Source organism: Megascapheus bottae, chromosome 14 (assembly GCF_031878675.1).
Source record: "Megascapheus bottae isolate mThoBot1 chromosome 14, mThoBot2.hap1, whole genome shotgun sequence".
Classification (NCBI taxonomy): domain Eukaryota; kingdom Metazoa; phylum Chordata; class Mammalia; order Rodentia; family Geomyidae; genus Megascapheus; species Megascapheus bottae.
The window spans coordinates 14,836,345-14,855,739 of NC_143522.1; the positions used below are offsets into that span (position 1 = coordinate 14,836,345).

General features: G+C 41.8%; 1 protein-coding gene and 1 long non-coding RNA gene across 17 annotated transcripts in view; one reads left to right on the forward strand and one right to left on the reverse strand.

The window, feature by feature from the left end:
• Positions 1-19,395, forward strand: part of Nrxn3 (neurexin 3) — a 1,458,248-nt gene that overhangs the window by 34,122 nt on the left and 1,404,731 nt on the right. The window lies entirely within an intron of this gene.
• LOC150054754 (uncharacterized) lies at positions 6,539-8,825 on the reverse strand. Its single transcript, XR_016537651.1, has 3 exons — positions 8,748-8,825; positions 8,200-8,267; positions 6,539-6,629 (listed from the first exon to the last, which is right to left on the reverse strand). It is a non-coding gene; the product is annotated as an uncharacterized LOC150054754 (long non-coding RNA).

Sequence of the window (19,395 nt, forward strand, 5' to 3'; positions counted from 1 at the left end):
TAAAGTGTTCTCCCAATGTGGCTGTTTCAGCAGTATGTGGCCTGGGACTGGGCTTGGGCTTCAGAGTCTGATCCTAAGCATGCTGAGTTCTGCTGCTCTCTTTCAAAATGGGATAGGACATGTCACACTGGCTTATTTTCTACTTCTTCTAAGACCATTTTTTATAGGAGGGACTTCTAATGAGAGTAGCTTCTAATCTACTCTTTTGTCGTTGGTGTTGATAGGACCAGAAGCCTATTTAGAATCCCACAGATTCCCATCTGGCCACGGGTAAGGTAGTTCATGCTACCCAAGAAACAGGTCTACTGGGTAAGATGTCTGGAAGCTGAAAGATGGAGAAGTAGAGAAAGAAGAGATACAAATTATACTGGCCCCTCTAGTATTTAGAAGATGGAGTTAGTTCGGTTCTATATCTTTCATGCATTTGAGAAGTATTTGCCACCATGAATATACAGTGCTTTATATAATGCAAATAATACTGAGAAATTTTAAAACTGACAGGAGCAGAAAGGTGAAAATGAACATCATTGTTTTCTGATCACATACTACTGATTACCTTTTAATGTAGATCATTTGAAGTGTGTGTGTGTATGTAGCTGAATGTTTTTACATTTTTGACAGAAATATAAAGTACACAGCCTGTTTTCTCCACTTTAATTGTAGGCATCTTATAATACCAACAGGTATTGTTCAATGTTTTATTTTGAAAGTTGTTGAAGTATTATTTCATTACATATATGTAATGAACTTCCTTAGCCCTCATATTTGAATAGGGCTGCATATTTAGATTCTATGCTTTTATATAGCAGAGACAATACCATTTTGTCTTTCTAAGATTATGTTGTTTATCATTCCACCCATAGTGTATAAGAATACACATTTCCAACACCATTTCCAGCTCTTTGCTCATCATTGCCTTTTAGATAGGACTAGAAAAATTCCATTTCCCATTTCAGCCTTGAGCCATGTTAAGAAAGGTCATGAGAAAATATGGGTGGGTTCTTTGGACTGTAGGAACATCTCATTTTCTTTAAAATTTGCTTTTTTGGATTTCTTTCTTTGTTGATATAATTAAAAACACTAGACCTTTACTGTAAGAAAAGAAATATATAAATTGTAAAGAATATTTCTCCCATTTTTATTTATAGCCTTGAGTTCTTATAATAGGGAGCTAATAAAATTGATGATGATGATGGAATATGATGCCATCTTTAAACTACTAGCAGACTAGAAAATCAAGCTATAAAACAGGTACATTATGTTCTCAATTAAATAATATGCACACAGACCAAAAGGCTATCAGGATTGATATTAATCACATCTAACTGATGTAATCATATCTTCCTCCTTGTATTTTCTAAAATTCTTTGCAAGCACACATATCATTATTGTCATGGCACACAAAACAAAATGAGTGAGTTCTTACATAGTAGACACTGGTGTTGGGAAGCTGAGGGTAGGGTGTGGCAAAGGATTTAGTGTCTACACGCCTTCAAAAGGGGACTGAGCATGGCGGTTACCTTAGGAGACAGAATCACCCCCCCCCCTTTCCCGGGTTGTAGGGCTTGAACTCAGGGCCTGGGCACTGTTCCTGAGCCTGTATGCTAGCTCTAGGCTAATAGTGTACTACTTGAGCCACAGTGCCCCTTTTTGCTTTTTCTGATAGTTTATTGGTAATAAGAGCCTCGTGGATTTTCCTGCCTGGGCTGGCTTTGAAGTATGATCTTCAGATCTCAGTATCCTGAGTAGGTAGGATTACAGGTATGAGCTACCAGTGCCCAGCTTAAGAGAAAGAATTTTTTTTTTTGCCAGTCCTGGGTCTTGAACTCAGGGCCTAAGCACTTTCCTGGGGCATTCTCAAGGTTAGAGCTCTACCACTTGAGCCACAGCACCGTTTCTGTTTTTTTTATTTTTTTATGTATGTGGTACCAAGGAATCAAACCCAGGTCTTTGTGCATGCTAGGCAAACACTCTACCACTAGGCCAAACTCCCTTCCCTAAGAGAAGGAATCTTATTGCCAATCCCTTCACTTACTGATAAGATAGTGGACAGCTAGAAGGACGAAGTCATTTGTCCACCTTAAGACCTTCCTTGTTATGTTTTCTTATCCCAGGGTCCCACTGGGCAGGGCAGTGTCTCACATGCTGGGTATTCTGATTGGTTGAGATGATGTGTGGAGAGGCTTTGAAGGACTTTCAGTTGTATGTTCCATTGTTTGGGTAGCATTTTGAGGAAAAGAATTATTTAACTCTCTGAAAAATAGGATAAGGATGGAGGAGGTCAATGTTGGTCTTCTTGTTATATTACAATGGCTCTCCAATTATTTTTGGAGGAAGAGGAAACATTGAACTTCATAATTAATGGATATAAACTAAGAACGGTATCTGTGAGACAGGGCAATGACAACATGGATTATTTTCCCTGGACTTGGGTTTTCCTATGGATATGTCCTTATTTTCTGGCCTTACAGGCACTCAATGACATGGATTTTCTTTCCTTTGTGTCTGTCATCCTGGGGCGATGATGTGAACTCTGATAATGAGATTTCATTCATTTGAAGTCTCAAAGCCTCATTCCGGGTGAACCTGTTTGTTTTTGGATATCATTGCTCTGAGGAAGAAGACCTTGAATTCACTTTGGACATCATTCTGAGGGTCTCAGGGTCTGCTCAGAAGAGAAAGTATTTACATTGGGAAAGGACCGGAATTCTGGCCAGTGAGGAACTATTAAAACAAGTCATACATATAATAAAAAACTGAGTTGAGTATGACAGCTACCTTCAAATGTGTCAAGGGCTGTCAACGGAGAAAAAGAATGAAGTTGTTCCATGAGACTCCTAAAAGCAGAAGTTGGCTGACAAAGGGGATGTTATAGGGAGAGCACTTCAGCTTAATAAAAGGAAGACTTTTCTACAAACTAGCACCTTCTCGCAGTGGTCTATGAATAACACAAGTATCCGGCTATGCCTCTAGAGGAGAGTCTTTCAATAGGTGACCATTCTTTCAATGGCCATTCTTGTCTGTGCGATTTGAAATTCTATGATTCTCTGTCTATAAAATAGTATGTTCATCCTTCACTATGTATTAGTCATTGTTACACATCTGCTAGGTATTGGAGATACAAGGCAGACACAACAGATCTTAGCCTTGAGCTTGCTCTCAACTGAAGGAGACAGATGGTAAGCAGATAGTTACTGTAAGATGTAAGTATAGAGTGCTCTGATCTCACATAAGATGGGTCTCCCTGCTTAGCTAGAGGTGAACTCTGAAGACACGAGGTCAAAAGCCCCCCAAATCTACCAAACCAACTATGATTTGATTGGGCCAAGAGGGTAAAGGAAAGTATTCTTGTGGAAAGAACAGCACAGGGCTTTCAATATTGCTGGCGGAATATCTGAGGGAGGAGAGGTCTGAATCTGAAGCAGAAATCAGAGAGATGGTGTCTGCTAGGTCAGAGCTTGGGTTCCATACCCAGAGCCATAGAGTACTTGGAAGTCTTTAGGGAAAAGAGGTGAGTGACAGACTCTACCTATTCAGAGATCACTTGGTTCTGTTGTGAGAGGAGCTAGAGAACCAAGACTGGCTGCAGGGAGGTGGATTAGGAGTCTGTTTCTGCAGTTGAGGTAAGGGATAAAGTCACAGCAGTGGGGACAGAGAGCTGCAAAGAGATCTTATTGAGCAATTGAGAAATGGGTGTTGAAACTGAGATGCTAACCCATAGAGGAGACTGAGGGGCTAGAGAGAAGTTAAGCTCCGTTCAGGACATGCCATGTTTGAAGTCCTTCTGTGACACAAAAGTAGGAATAACCTTTCTTTGTATTTTTTTCTTAAACCCAGACCAGGCCCAGTTTCTTTTCTAACACTGTGGAGAAGATTCTCTATATGCCTTAGGATTTCCTTTATAAAACTTCAGACCTAGGCAATTGCCTACTTGTTCTTATAATTGAGGACCAACAGTAAGCTGCTGATGAAATGCAACATACTCAGTATACCTGAATCTTTTTCTCGTTCATTCCCACATGTCTGAGTGGGCTGTGTCTCTGAGGCTTTGAGCTGGAAACGTTTGAGTCTGTTTCAATATCCTTATCCCTCTCCACATTCGCCGCCATGTCCTTCTGTGTCTACCTTTGAAAATCTTTGGATTCCATTTTTTGTTCTCTACTCTGTGTCCTTCCTGCCCATGGGCTATCATTAGCTCTGAACTGAACACTTTGGTCAGTTCTTCTGAGGTCATCATCTCTTTCATTTCCTCCATATCTACAGACTTAAGGAAGTAAAATGTAAGTATACCATTCCTGGGTAAAATTGTGCTCTAACTAAATAATCTCTTTTGTATAGCATAGGCAGTGACATAGGAGCCTGGAACCAGACTGTCTGGGTTCAAATTCCACTTAATAGTTCAATAGCGTTTTTAGGACTAAATGAGTTAGTATTTATAACATACTAAGATAGTGCATATAAGTATGACATAAGGATTGGTTATATACAGCAAATATAATAGCTCTTCAGCTTGACATAGAGGAATTTCAAAATTGGTCTCTGCTGAACTCTTCAAGCTCAAGTTCTCAATCCTCTTACCCTTGTTAGTATATTGCCAATTGCAGTATGAAGCAATTTTCCATCTCTCAATGCTTCTCCTCCTATTGCCTTTTATCCCTGGATGCTTCATCTTCACTCTGTTCCCCAGGGTCTCTTCCCACATGAACTTCAGATAAATTGTTATTTTAAAATCCAGAATATACACCTCCTACCCGGGCCCATCCTCATAATATTAGACACAGTCAATATTACCTCCCCTGAACTACCTCCTGACATCTATCCAGACATGTACAGAATGGTTATTCTGGACCCTCTCAGGGTGAGACAGACACACAGGGCTATTGTTGAGCATGACATGACACTATGCAGACCAAGCGCCCCGTGTCACTCCAGGAACAAGGTAAGATCACAACAAGTACTGTGTTGTTAGTATTTACGCAGGCATCACCCAGTATTTAATTTCTAGTTTACATTTATGTCTTTATGAGAGGTAGGCCCTATTTCACTCAGTGATGTACCCTTCCTATTTCCTTTACCAGATAACCAGTAAGATAGATGGCTACCCAAACTTGGAGGTCTGTCTGACACTGGTCCTCTCACTCAGGATGAAGTCAGTGTTTGACCACACAGATATTGGTTCCGAGAGGTTGGTTTTGTTTTCTTGGTAGAAGGAAGTGAGTTTTCACCTGGGAGGTGGCAAGATGTTCTAAATGGAGCAGGTGGTGTGAAGTAAATGTGTGAAGCTTGCCTGAGCGGGCTGGGTGTGTATGGAGCAGGGCATGAGAAGATAGAGAGAGGTGGGGGTTGGGGGAAGAGGCCTGGAGACCTCGATTGACAGGATTGTGCTGGATGTCGGAAGAAGGGGCTGATGGGACTGAGTCTAGAGAGCCTGAGATAATAATGCAGGTGGCCACTGGGATGGATATATAATGGGGAGGGTGGTTGGTGGGTAAGGCCTGGGAAGAGCCGGGAAGCTAGAAGTATCTGCTCAGTGCTCAGAGCAACTTTGTTCCCACTTTCTTGTCTTGTACCCCCATGCCTGACCCTGTGCTCTTGTTTGTACCCATCACCATTCTCCAGCACTTCTTCATCCCCATCCCTGCTTCCTTTATTTAAAAATGTACTTGGACAGTCATTGTTACGGTTATGCATTTGCTCATTAGCTTTCTTGTCCCAGCTTTAATATGTTTCCCCCACCCAACATGACACCGGCATGCAGACTCTCGCCTATGCCATAAATGCTGAACAAGTATTTGTTAAATGAAGAAATCCTACCATAGCAGCACAAGAGCCATTCCTATTTTGTGTTCAGTGACCCAATACATAAGTTTTCAAAAAGTTTGAGTTACAAGGTACATAGAACCAGGACTTCTATTTTAAGTGAGATCCAGTAAATGTAACAAATGTAAGATGAAGATGTAGAATGCTCCCATCATCCCCAAACATTTTTCCAGGCATCTTGGAAGTCTCCATCCTTAACTCCAGGCACTTTATTTTATCATTATTTACTCCTTATATTTTTTCCTTTTTTTAAAAAATAAATCGAGTATTTCCTATGAATGGATTCATACATATGTCATTTTCTTTTGCTCAGCATGAAGATTTATCCACCTTGGGTATGGCTGTGGTTCATTTGATTTTATTGCCAAGTAGTAGCAAATCACTTATTTTGCTTTATGGTGCTTTGTGATTGTGTGCGCCCAGGTGTCTGGATCCAGGCAGCCTGCTTGGAATTTTGCCTCCACCACTTCCCAGCTGGGTGGCTTTGGGCACATCTGTCTTCCCCTTAGGCCTCTCAGCATGAAATGAAGTAAGGATTCTATGCTACTCATAAGACCAAAGGATGATGAATTGGATGAGCTAAACATATAGAGTGCTTAGAGTGGAGCCCAGCACATAGTAGGTATTCAATAATATTTAGCTATCAGTATTTATTTTTTGAAAAAAAGGAGAAAAAAAATACCCTTAGGGGCAAAAAGTTAGCTAGTTTTCCCTGTGTCATTTGGATTGCAGGACAGATGGGAACTCAAGTCTGTATGGATTTAGTCTGTGTTCTACCACTTCTGAGATTCTTGTCCTTCTCTTTGTGCCTGTCAAGAAAGGGGAAGTGGAAGTGCTCAGTTTAGGAAATAGCTGACTCTCCCTTATTTCAGTGTTAACTTATGCCAACTCTATTTCAGTATCTCTGCCTCTCTAGGTCTCTCACCCCTTCCCTTGGAATGAAAGGAGAGTGAGTTGGGGCTTCTTGCCCTTTGCACCCTTCCTCTTCCCTCTCAGGTGGCTGTGCCTTGCATCAGGAATACCTCTTGCAATCATACATCATCCTTGCAAGAAGCTAATTTGATAAACCCCACTCCAAAGCTCATTGAACCTGTCTATAAGGATGCTTAATTAAAGTGCAGAAACTTTGAAGAGATAGCAAGTTACTGCTTAATGCAATACCAGAGTGCCACTATTCTACCATCTGCCTCCCTCTCTGCAGTAATTGCTTCCTGACATTTGTTTATTTTAATTAGGAGAGCAGCCTTGATCAAGAGGGAGGCAGGCAGGGTCAGAACTGCTGGGGAGGAGGAAGAAAGTAGAAAGGGGTCAGGGGCTATGGTGTAAGATATGGTGGCCTGAAGGGGAATTATTGTTGGCTGTTGCATGATTCCCTTGGTGTCTTCCATCTTCCTCTAAGGATGGAACTACAAATCTGTCTCTAAAAGGCGAGTCCAAGATTAATTTGAGGATCAAACTCTTAGATCCCAGTGGCATCTTTTAGGAAGCATGGAAACTTCTTGAAGATCCCTATTTTGTTAGGAGGGAGAGCAAAGCCCAGGGTAATGGTCCCAGTAGAACTAACTAGATTGCTGTGACAAACGGAGACACTTCTGGTACCAACAGAGTCTCAGAGAAGATGAAAAGATGGAACTGTCTGTGTCTGTTAGTTTCACTGAATCTCAGTTGTGGTTTCATCATATGCTTGGTTATCTCTGATTGTGTGTCAGTTATTACCCATGAAAATTAATATGGTTATTGTTATTGCTTTTACTTTTTTCTTTTTACTATTATTATTTTTCATTTTATGATTATGTTATTTTCTTCTCTCTTTTTTTTAGTTTTACAGAGAAGCTTCCATTTAACAAAGCAGTTTATGGATACAATACATCTTGATTAATGTGACCCCCTTCAACATTCTCACCTATCCTGGTCCTACTCAACCCTTCCCCCACTCTTCTTAATTTTGTAGGATATACATTGGATTCTTGACTGTTTTTTCCTCCTCTTCATCCATTTACTCTTTTCCCTTTGACTCCACCCCACCTCTTTTGAGAGCCTGCTTCCTGGTGTTTCATTTTGCTAAACTTTTATTTTGCCTTTCTAAGGAACTGCACTATTTGAGATCTTTCTCTTGATTCTATCTCATTTAATATACTATTTGACATTTAATACACTATTTGACTTGACACTAGTTCATTTAATACCATATGATCATCTCAATAGATGCAGAAAAAGCTTTTGTCACCATTCAACATCCCTGTATGATGAAAGCTCTGGAGAAGTTAGAGATACATGAAATATTCCTCAGTATATTGAAGGCTGTGTGCATGACAAACCTACAGCCAACATTAGTACTTAATGGGAAAAAAAACAGCCAAACAAAACTAAAGCTGTTACCTTCAAGTTCAGGAATGAGACAAGGATGTCTACTTTCTCCATTCCTTTCCAATACAGTACTGGAATTCCTAGAAAGACCAATAAGGCAAGAGGAAATTACTTTTTTTAAGAAGTAGGAATTAGAGCTTGAGATGGAGAAGGTGTTTGCCTCTGGAGGGGGAGGAAAAATACTTCCTGGCATATATTGGAGGGCACCACAGATCTCAGGTCCCCTCTTATCAAAGCTTACAGTTCTTTCAGCAAACACACATGGATGACTCAAACACAATCTGGTGCTCTTAGAGGCTGGTTGATTTTTTTTCTCTGGTCTGTTGTAGGGCTTGAACTAAGTTGTACCTGAACTCTTTTGCTGGAGGCTAGTGCTCTACCACTTTGAGCTGCAGCTCCACTTCTCGCTTTTCAGTGATTAGTTGGAGATAAGAATTTCACAGGAACTTTTCTGCCCAGACTAGCTTCAAACTGTGATAATCAGATCTCAGCCTTCTGAGTAGCTAGGATTATAGGGATGAGCCACTAGGGCCTACCTGAATTTTTTTTATTCCTCTTACCCATAGGGATGAATACACACTGCAAGAAGGTCTCCTTCTGGTCCTCTGCATTTTGTAGGCACTGTGAGTAGATTTTCTTTTCTTTCTCCAGCCTTGCTAAGCTGTCAAAACAAAGTTCAGATTTTCCTTGACTCAGAAAATGCCTTCAGGGCTAAAGTGATTTCCATACCTCTCTAGGTTCCTGTTTTCTTTTCAGTGTTAAACTTAGTGTCTGATCAGCATTTTGATGATTTCAAGAGGATATTCTGTATAGTTTATCCAGCTCTCTCTAGTTGTTTTTAATGTTAATAGTCATTACCAGAAAGTCTATGATAGAAGTATTAAAATTACATATATTTTTATTTTTGGAAGGAGAACTCCTTTTTTTGCCAATAAAAGCTTACATAGAATCTCAACACTAAAAGAAAATAAAAATGAAAAGTCAAAAAGATTGAAATTGAGTTGTGGTTCACATGGGTCTGTTGACACCGGCTTTTGAGCTAGTATCCCCATTATGGGACACGTTCAAAGCATTGCCTAAGTTTTATCGGCATGATTGAAAAAACTCCTTTATAAGTGTATGTGGTCTGACTGATTTTGAAGAACCATGGCTTTGGCAAAGCTCATTTAGTGCTTTCCTTGGAAACAAATGGTTCTTGATATTTTAGGATCTAGGCTGGAAGCCTAGATCTTGGGCAGGGTGCTAAGAAATGACAGAATGTGCTGTGCGAGTCCCAAGAAGCCCCTGAGCAAATAAAGCCAGAGGAGAGGGGAATCTCAGGGCTCCCAGGAGGATGGATCTGGTATGGCAAGAAGAGAATGGAAGAGAAAGAGACTGGTTCTTCAACAAATAACATCAAAATAGGATTGAATAGATGTGCAAGAGTCTTATCAGGAGAAATTCCTGAGAAGAGCTAGAAGGAAAGGAGTCCAAGAAAAGTTGTTAAGATCTTGATGAAACTCTGATCCCTGTGAAAGTTGGAAGAAAGGTAGGATTGTGTAAGAAGTAGCTGGCTCTGAGAGTCTCAGACAGGTAGAAGGGAAGTCTCCAAGCAAAAGTGGATTGTTAAAGGATTTTCACATTGGAGAGGATCAGGTTGGCACGAGCAATCCAGTGGACCTAGTTATTGACTGAGAGAAGCCCTAAAGAATGTCACTAATATACTACATGATGGGTGCTTAAGGTGGCAACCAGGGATCTTGTTCACTCTGTGACAAGTCCTCTTGATTAGGAAGGCTTCTCTGAGAACAGGAGGCATTTGCTGAAAGAAGGCTGGAATGAGAGCAAGGCATATTTTTTTTTTCAGATCACAGTCTGTCTATTCCCCAATGAGCTCCCTTTGTGTATCCTGTACCCATACTCACAGACCCCTTTTAATCCTCGAGGGCACTCCCTGATGTGTATCTGGTCACATAATTCCCTCTTCCTAAACCCTTCCACTGGTTTTTAGATAATACTACACTCTCTTTATGGCCTGGTCGGAGCACTGCCTATTCCTCCATCCTTGCTACACACTGCTTCCCCCATCATCTCCATTTACAGCCCATCAGGTCTTTCAGTCTTCTATGTTTGCCTTGTCTAACCACAGAGCTATTGCACATGATGTTCCTTCCACCTGGAATACTCTGTCCCCCCCCCCCATTCTATTTTGTAATATGAATCACTTCCCAAGGGAGGCCCCAAGTCTCACTGTCATGGCTTTCCCAGCGTGGTGTTCATGCAGGACACCTCAAATATTGGTGGAGTTTGTCACAGGCACAGTGGCAAATCCTGGCTGATTATTTGTCCGATCCTTGGCTCTCCCACTTGCTACAAGTTTTGTAAGAGCAGAAGCTATCTCTACTGATCACTCACTGTATGTCAGGGTCTTGTTCCCTGGATCCATTCAGTTGAAAACATTTTCCTTTAATGAATTACACATAGAAGGGAGACTATAGATTATTTAGATAGTTAACATGTAAAAATAAAATAAACTTAAAAGCACAATTAGAGGCATGGGGAAACAGACTCATCTAGACTAGGTGACCTTCAAGGACTCAGGTGTCATCTGGAGTTAAATTTAGGGAAAGTAGGTGGCTAGTGGGAGCAAGTGCTAGGGGGATCTAGGGGGCCACCACTATCTCTCAGCTCTGAGATCTTTGTTTTCTTGCCTTATGTGATCTACACTGGGCAAGTGGAACACAGAGGCCTGGGTTCCATGTGCACTCCACTCCCGTTGTTGATCTGACCTTCCATAAGCCATTCTTCTCTTTGTTTCCTCATCTGTAGAGGGATGATAATGAGTATCTGAGATGGAGATGTAACAGATGAAATGAGATACTATGTGAAAAGGCTTGTGTTGGCAACTCCAGATTGTTACTGCTAATAATTGTGTTGAGAATTGGGCTATTGATAAGTTACATTTTATTTCAAGAAGCCTCCAGCCCCTGAGATAGAGAATAGGGGTGAGGCTACCATTCAGGCTCTTTCTCTGATTTTGTTTTTCATCCTGATCCTCTCCTCTCCCATGGATAGGACTTTTTTTTAAAAAAGCATTTCTACCAAGGAGCTGAAACATTTTCAGGGCGGGAGGGAGGTTTATCATTTCTCTCTAAAGCAGAAAGGGAGCCTATGAGATTGTTTGGATCAGTGCCCTAGTGTCTTGGCCCAAGTTCCTTATCAATAAAAGAAAAGGGCCATATACCTTGCTCTAAAATCTTCTTTCAGCAGGAAGCCCGATGAATCTTGTGAATGAGTCTGACTCCGGTAGGTTATGACCCGATAGACTGCCATGTAAGACACAGAGCATGAGGAGACAATTATGACTTTTTAACTGGAGAGATTTGTTAAATCTTGGGGAACTTTCTAGCACTAAGTATAGGTGATCCTGAAAATAGAGAAGATAAAGTAGTTTGTTCAAACTGTTTCTGGTAGGTCTTTATAAAGAGAAGAACAAAATCATGGTGCTTAGTATTAAGGCATGTTCTATGTATGTGGGTATTCAAAAGGGGTGGGGTTCAGGGGAATAGAGTAGACGAAGAGGAGAAGAGGGGTGAATGAAGAGGAGAAGAAGGGAGAATGAAGCTAAGAATCCAAAGTATAGCCTACAAAATTAAAAAGAGTGAGGGAAGAGCTGGGTAGGTGGGGGATGGGTGAGAATGTTGGAAGGGGTGACACTGGCAAAGATACACTGTATTCACAAAAAGCTTTGTTAAATGGGGACTCTTGTGTGCAATTACTTAAAGGCAAGTAGAAAAAGAAAACATGGCAGCCCTTTTGAAATGGCGGAATAGATTAGGAAGCATTTTAAGTGAGACTGATGTGGGAAACTGTGAGATTGGAGGTTGAGAAATCCTTTCTACACCCTTCTGTGTTGGACACACCTGTTTCCTAGCACCTGTGCACTGGAGATCTGTGTATCTGGATGAATACTGTTAACCTTCATTTCACTATGGTGTTCTGCACTTTGGTCCCACCTCTCTTTTTTTTCTTCCTTAAGCACATCTTTTTGAGAGACTGATCCTGATGTCATAATTCCAGGTAGAAAAAGCTGAGTGTGGTCTGATTAAGTGCTCTGGTTTGAAAGATAACATGGGAAAGTTTCTGCCAAGGCAACCAGTAAAAGTGAAAACAGGAGAAAACTTGAGTAAAAAAAATCTAGTTTGGGGGGGCGGGGCAGTGGTTTATGCTTATGATCTGAGTGACTTGAGAGGCTGATTGGGAAGCTCAGGTGAAAAGTTTGAGACTTGCTTCCCCCAACAGAAGAAAAAATTCTAGCCATGTTGACTCATACTTGCAAAGAGTAAAACCTATCTCAAAAAGAACCAGAGGAGGGCTGGGAGTTTGGCCTACTGGTAGAGTGCTTGCCTAGCGTGCACGAAGACCCAGGTTTGATTCCTTGGTGCCATACATATATAGAAAAAGCCAGAAGTGGTGCTGTGGCTCAAGTGGTCAAACTCCAACCTTGAGAAAGCCCGAGGACAGTGTTCAGGCCCTGAGCTCAAGGCCCAGAACTGGCAAAAAAAAAAAAAAGAAGCAGAGGAAAGAGCAGAGCAGATGCTTCAATTGGTAGACTACTTACCTAGGAAATGCAAAGCCCTGAATTCAAACTCCAGTTTACCCCCCACCTCTTAAACATGTATTTTAGTTTTCCTTATGTTTTTCAGCATGCATCCTCCTTCTTTATGTTTAACCCTCTTGAGAGGAGCTTTCCCAGGCAAGTGTAAAAGTAATTATATTTAGAGATTTCTTTTGTTCCTAAAGGTATCAAGTTAATTTTCTTTCCGGTGATTGTCTTTTTTTTGTATAGTTGTGAAATGATAGTTTGGGATTTAAGGATGGTTTCCATTTGTAAGTATTTTTCACATACATTTATCTCATTTTGTAGCTGATAGTTATTTTTGTTCTTTTCGCTCCAAGGAGCAAACTGAGGCCCAGTTTGGCAAAGCTTGCAGAAACAGAATCAGGTCTAGTGTGAGCCCTTCCTCCTTTCAGCCTTGTCCCTGCTTCCCCCCCCCCCCCCCCCCCCCCCCCCCCCCCCCCCCGCCTATAGCCTAGAGTGACAAAAGTGGAGATGCCAGGGCTCTTGACCTCAGCTGATCACCCTCCCTGTATTCCGTAGTGGCTGGTTAAATCTTCATGGATTAGGAGAATGGAGATCTTCCCAGAAATGCACTAAGTTTGAAAAGATAACTCACTTCCCTTTGTATCTTAGGAACCTAGAGCAGCTTTGATCAAGTACCACCAACCAGAGTAGCTAAAGGCAAGGAAAAAGATCTCACCATTTCAGATGCTAAGAAGTCAAACCCAAGGGCAGGCAGGGCTTTGTTCTTACTGGAGACTCCAGTGAGAGGGTGGGGTGGTTGACAGGGAGTCTTCCTTTCTCTCTCTCTTGGTCATGGGACTTGAACTCTGGGCCTAGGCACTGTCCCTGAGCTCTTTAGCTCAAGGCTACTGCCCTACCCTGTAAGCCCCAGTGCCACTTTAGGTTTTCTGGTGTAGATAAGAGTCTCACAGATGTTTTAGTGCTGGGATTGGCTTTGAACTGTGATCCTCAGATCTCAGCCTCCTGAGTAACTAGGATTACAGGCATGAGCCACCGTGCCCAGCTCCCTTCTTTCTAACTTCAGGTGCTGCCAGTACCCCTTGGTGTTTTCTGTCTTGTTACAGCCTCATTTGAATCTGTTGCCATCATTTCATGGTGTGTGTGTGTGTGTGTCTTGGTCCAAATCTCTTTCTCTATCTAGGGACCTACTTCATTAGAATTAGGGTCCATCCTCTGCCAGTATGACATGATCTTGACTTGAAAACATTTGCACAATCCTATTTCCAAATCAGATCACATTCCCAGCTCACCCAGTTTAGGACTTCTTCAACTGATCTTTTTCAGCAACATGGTCTACCCACAGTGTATTATCTTATAGCTGTCCCTTTCATTTTTTTTTCTGGGGTTTGAACTTAGTGCCTGGGTGCTGTCCCTGAGCCCTTTTGCTCAAGTCTAGTACTATGTTATTTTGAGTAGTGTCACTTACAGCTTTTGAATAGTTAATTGAAAATAAGAGTTTCACAGGAAGTTTTCTGCTGAGGCTGGCTTTAAATTGTGATCCTCAGATCTCAGCCCCCTGAGTAGCTAGGGTTACAGGCTTGAGCCACTGGTGCCTGGCTTTGATCTATTTTTTTAAATACCCTTTAAAAATAAAATTATGTTTGTTATAAATGATAGTTCTTATTTCTTAAAATTACTACGATTCAGGAAAATATGGCCTGTCACACTCCTATTAATCAAATGAAAAACTGACACACACTGCACTTGCTTTTAGTAATTTCTTCCAAAGAACAAAAACTTTACAAATATAGACTTAACAATCACTGGGAGCCATCTTCTTAGTACATTATCTTCTCCTCTTAGAGGGTAGTGTTTCTCAACCAGTGACGTTTGGAGATTTAGTTGTCATTTGGTTGAGGCCAAGGATATGGCTGAGTATCCCTGAATACACAGGTGATTCCCACAGCAAAGAATTATTGAGTAGATTAGCATATTACTAGCTCCCCAGGTTAAGAATCTCTATTCTAGTTTTTTTATTTTGGCACTACGAGGATCTAAACTTGTGGTTTTGATGTTTTTCAGCAAGAGTTTTGCCATTTGAACCACAACTCCACCCATTTCTGCTTTAGTTTATTTTTCAAATAGAATACTGGGGTTTTATTTATTTGTTTTTGGGGGGACTGGGAGAACTTTAATACTCCTACCTTTGCTCCACGTGTCCTGTAAGAAACCCTGGTTGCGAGAGAACTTTCATGATATTGACAGGATCCTTTAAGAAATATTTTTTATACTTTTACATACATTTACAAGCTTGGATAAACAACATGTGGTATTATGTTGTTATGCATGAGTATTCTTTAAATTTATATAAATAGTAACATAACATATTCTGAATCTTGCTTTTCCCTTTCAACATTTTTTAGAACCTTGTTGATATATATGCATGTATATAATATGCATATATCATATCTCTTATTGAATCTATGGGTTTTTTTTAATATCTTAGCCAGGCATACTTACTGAAGCCAGAAGATCAGTTGGGTCTAGGTTCTGAGGCCAGCTGAGGCATAGTGAAGATCCCATCTAAAGCAAAGGAAGTTTTTATTTGATGAAATAAAAAAATCAATAAGCCTATATACTACATTAGGCATATTCTCTTCACGGGAGACTAAATTTTATTTCTTGTAACATATACAAGTCTGGCAATCCAAGACTGGATGCCAGAGGGTAGGGTCCCAGGCCTGGAAGAAGTAGTACCACATTCGGGTGTTAATTGCCTCCAACATTTTATTCCTAGAATATAGAAATACCAAAGGCCCTAAGTCTTCCAGTGGGTAGGGAGAGAATAGTATAGTGTCTCCTCTCTTACCTGTGGCCCATGCAGGTGAGCCTTGCTTGGCTTTTCATTCTCTTCCTCCCATCATTTCCTTATTAGAGCACCTAAACGAGAAAAGTAGGATTTCTGAAGCAAATCCCTTTGTACCAGTGGGTTGGGGTTGCCATAACAAATGACCATAGCCTGGATGGATTAACAACAGAAACTAAATGTCTCATAGTTCCATAGATCAGAAATCCAAGATCAATGGGGTTTGCAGGACTGTTTTTTTCTGAGCTTTCTCCTCTTAGCCTTTAGATGGCCAAGCTCTTGCCATGCTGTGTCCACACATCATGGTCTTGTGTTTGTCTGTGACCCAGGTCCTGCAGTTCCTGGAAAGGCTGAATTAGAGCCTTAATGGCTTCACTGAAACTTAATTGTCTTCAAAGAATCTATCTCCATGCAACATACCATCGTGTTAGGTACTGGGTAGGAGGACTTTGACAGAGGAATTTGGGGAAGGAAACACAGTCTCATAGTTACTTCCATTCAACGTACAGGGTGCATGTTTCCAAGGGATAGTTGAATAGCCATACTGAGAACTTTATGGGCTTTAACCTGAGGATTTTAAACCTTAAACTAAAGGTTAGTGAGATTAGAAAACCTAGCACTGCAAAATGTTACTCAGATTTGGGTTTCCGGAAGAAAATTAGTATGGTTACAAATGTGAAGAAGTGAGGCTGCTTTGAGGAACCTCCTGAGACTAAGCCATAGAGGACCCAACGGAAAACACCTTGATTTGAGTTAGAAGAATTAGGCTGGCGCTTAGTTCTACTTCCTACCCCTGTAACCTTGAGCAAGAGACTTAGGCTGCAAATGTTAATTTTTTCCACCTCTAAAATGGAAGTAACAACACATCAGTGTATTTCTCTAAGGATAAAACTAGAATGGTGTTTGGTATCTGGTGAGTTTCCAAAAATGTTGTTTGATTCTGGAGTCTGCATCGAAGGAGATTGGACTCTTTCCTGTTTGCAGCCAAGAGCTTCTTTAGAGGCAGGAGAGTGATCTGTTTAAATGTGGGTTTCAGAAAGTTAATTCTGGCTTGGAGGAGTGCAGAAAGAGAGGTGCAAATGGGGAGATGCTGGAACTACGAAGATCAGCCATCAATCCTTTGAAGCAATCCAAATGGACTGAATTAATGAGGTAGGTGGATTGAAGAGAAAGAGGTCAGAGGGGAGTGAAAAAGGGAGAGGAGGAAGGAGGAAAAGCAGTAGCTTGGGTCACAAAGGATGCCTATGAGGTTGTGAGGGAGGAGACAGAGGGACTAGGATAGCATGGGCCTCCGAAAGAGGGCCCGTGGGAAGGAAAGTTAAGGGTAGAGCATTAAGGGGGAAAGTACTGAGTCTGAGTTTAGTCACCATATGTCTGAATCTCTTGGGGTTATGTAGAACCACAAGAAGTGTTTGTGGGGATATGTAGACAGAGCTCCCAGGGATGGGAGAATAAGATCAACTGAGAGTGTGACCAGAGAGGAGCGATAGGGAGGGGGAGCACAGGAAGGCAGCAGGAGGGGCCCAGGGTGGGAAAGCAAAGGAAGGCTGTGGGAGGGGGGGGCTGAGAAGGGAATTTGATTTCGTATTTCAGAAGTCACTGGTAACAGAGTAAGTGAGTCAGGGACATGTGGGGTAGAGATACCGGAATACAGAAATGAGGATAATCAGGAAGACATGGAGATTATGAATTTTGATAGAGCAAAAGATTACAGAGAACAACTTAAAGATGAGGACAGAGTCTTATTTCCTTTTCAGGTTACTGGCACGCTGCTGAGCAGTGGGTGGGGTGGGAAAGTGGTGCCTGCTCAGGAAGGTATTGATAGCACAGAGTTCTTGGGAGGTGGGAGGGCTCAGAGGAGGAACGCTGGCGAGTCAGTCTTAAAGGAATCAGTTTGAGTTGAAGAGGGAAAGGGGAATGTAGGGAGGAAGAAAAGTAAGTAGCCGAGGAGGAAAGACCAAGCCTTTCTCTATTAAAAAAAAAAAAGGACCTATTTTCATATCTACTGAGTGAACCTGGTTGGAACGAGCTGAAGAAGGGAGCAGGGGAATGACAGGTTAAAGAATTGCTAAGTAAACAAGTTTGAGAAGGACAGGTATCACTGCACTCACCATAGATGAGTTCATCTATGGCTTGGGTACTGACCAGTGAAGTCCATGTGATAAGGAACCATGCAGTCCTGTCCAGGTAAGGAGTAAAGAGAATTGGGTAGGGAATGAATGAAATACTGTGGCATCGAGACTCAGGGTTTCTATGCTTTGATAAGCTAAGGAGAAGGATTAGGAAAAGATGGGGAAAGATTTCTGAGTGGGTGTTTGTTGGGGGAAGTGATTCATGTCAAATTCCAGGGGAGTATCAAGGGATTGGAGGTAAAAGTATACACGACTACACTGAGGCACCAAGGACTATGAAGCCAGGACTCTGAGCGTGTGGGCTCAGTGGCAGGACCCAGGAAGCATTGATTCCCCTCCCAAGATGGAGGTTGTTGGAAGTGGCTCTGTGGCTCAAAGTGGTAGAGCACTATCTTTGTGCTGAGGAGCTCAGGGACAGTTCAAGCCTCATGATTCACATACACACACACACACACACACACACACACACACACACACACACACACACACACACACACACACACACACACACACAGACACCCAAGGTGGAGGTTGCCAGTTTAGACCAGATGCTTCTGGGTGATTCGGCCATGTCCGCATATAGGCTGAATAAGATTTGGCTGGTTTGTACTGGTTCTGCCTGATGTGGCTGTAGCCACTCACCTTTTGGGCCTGCTATGCTTTCCTTAGCATGTTGGCAAACATGGTGCAACAGAAAACTTTTGAGAGAAGCGCGCACACAAGTGAGTTACCTAAGTGGGCAGGTGACTCCTTTCTTCTCTCTCTCTCTCTCTCTCTGTCTCTCTCCTAGAAGAGTAGAAGAGCTTGATTAACTGCAGGTAAACTGTCTGGAAGCTTTATTGTTTCGGAAAGGTGTAAAAACTAGCCCCCATTTTGCTTTGAATGGGGCTCTGGGTGCCTATCTCTTCCTGACTAATGGAGAAGGGCAGATGCTTCCTGCAGGAGATGTTTCCAGGGGGAGGTGGTCACAGCTCCATACTATACTTGGGATTTCACAATTTCTTTTACTCTGACAGGGTGGTTTTTTTTTTTTTTTTTTGGCACTACAAATAAGGAAGTGAGAGGGTGGGTGTGGGAAGGAAACTATTTAAATGGTGCTTTAGTAATAGAAATAACACCCATCCTTGGAAAGAGAGAGACTAGAAGAAGGATGGATGGGGGTAGGATGCCTCCAACCTTTCCTTTATGCACTTGCAGAGCCTTTCACCACCTCTCCAGGGTTCTCGACCTTCCCTCCTACAGGAGGCTGTAAGCTCCTTGAGAGTAACGTCTGGCTTGTTTTAATTATAGCTCTATCCTTAGTCTAGTAGCTCACAGAACCCAATAGGTGCTCATAAATGTTTGAATGGATGAATGAATGAATGAATGCTGGAAAAATCATAAACCGGACATCCATCTTCACTTAAAAGGACTCCAAACTTTCTTCGAGCTCCATCACTCAACACATATTCAGGGACCTCTTGCATTTTAAGCAGGATAACTATGATGACTAGACATTTACAGAGATGAGACACAATCCTCCCCAGATGGCCACTGTGTAGCTTTGGGAACAATAGCTAGCAAAACAGACTCGCATCAGAATATTTCAAACCTCAGTTTGTCTGCCTGCAAAGTGGGAAGGCTAAGACCCATCCAGGAAGCTCCTT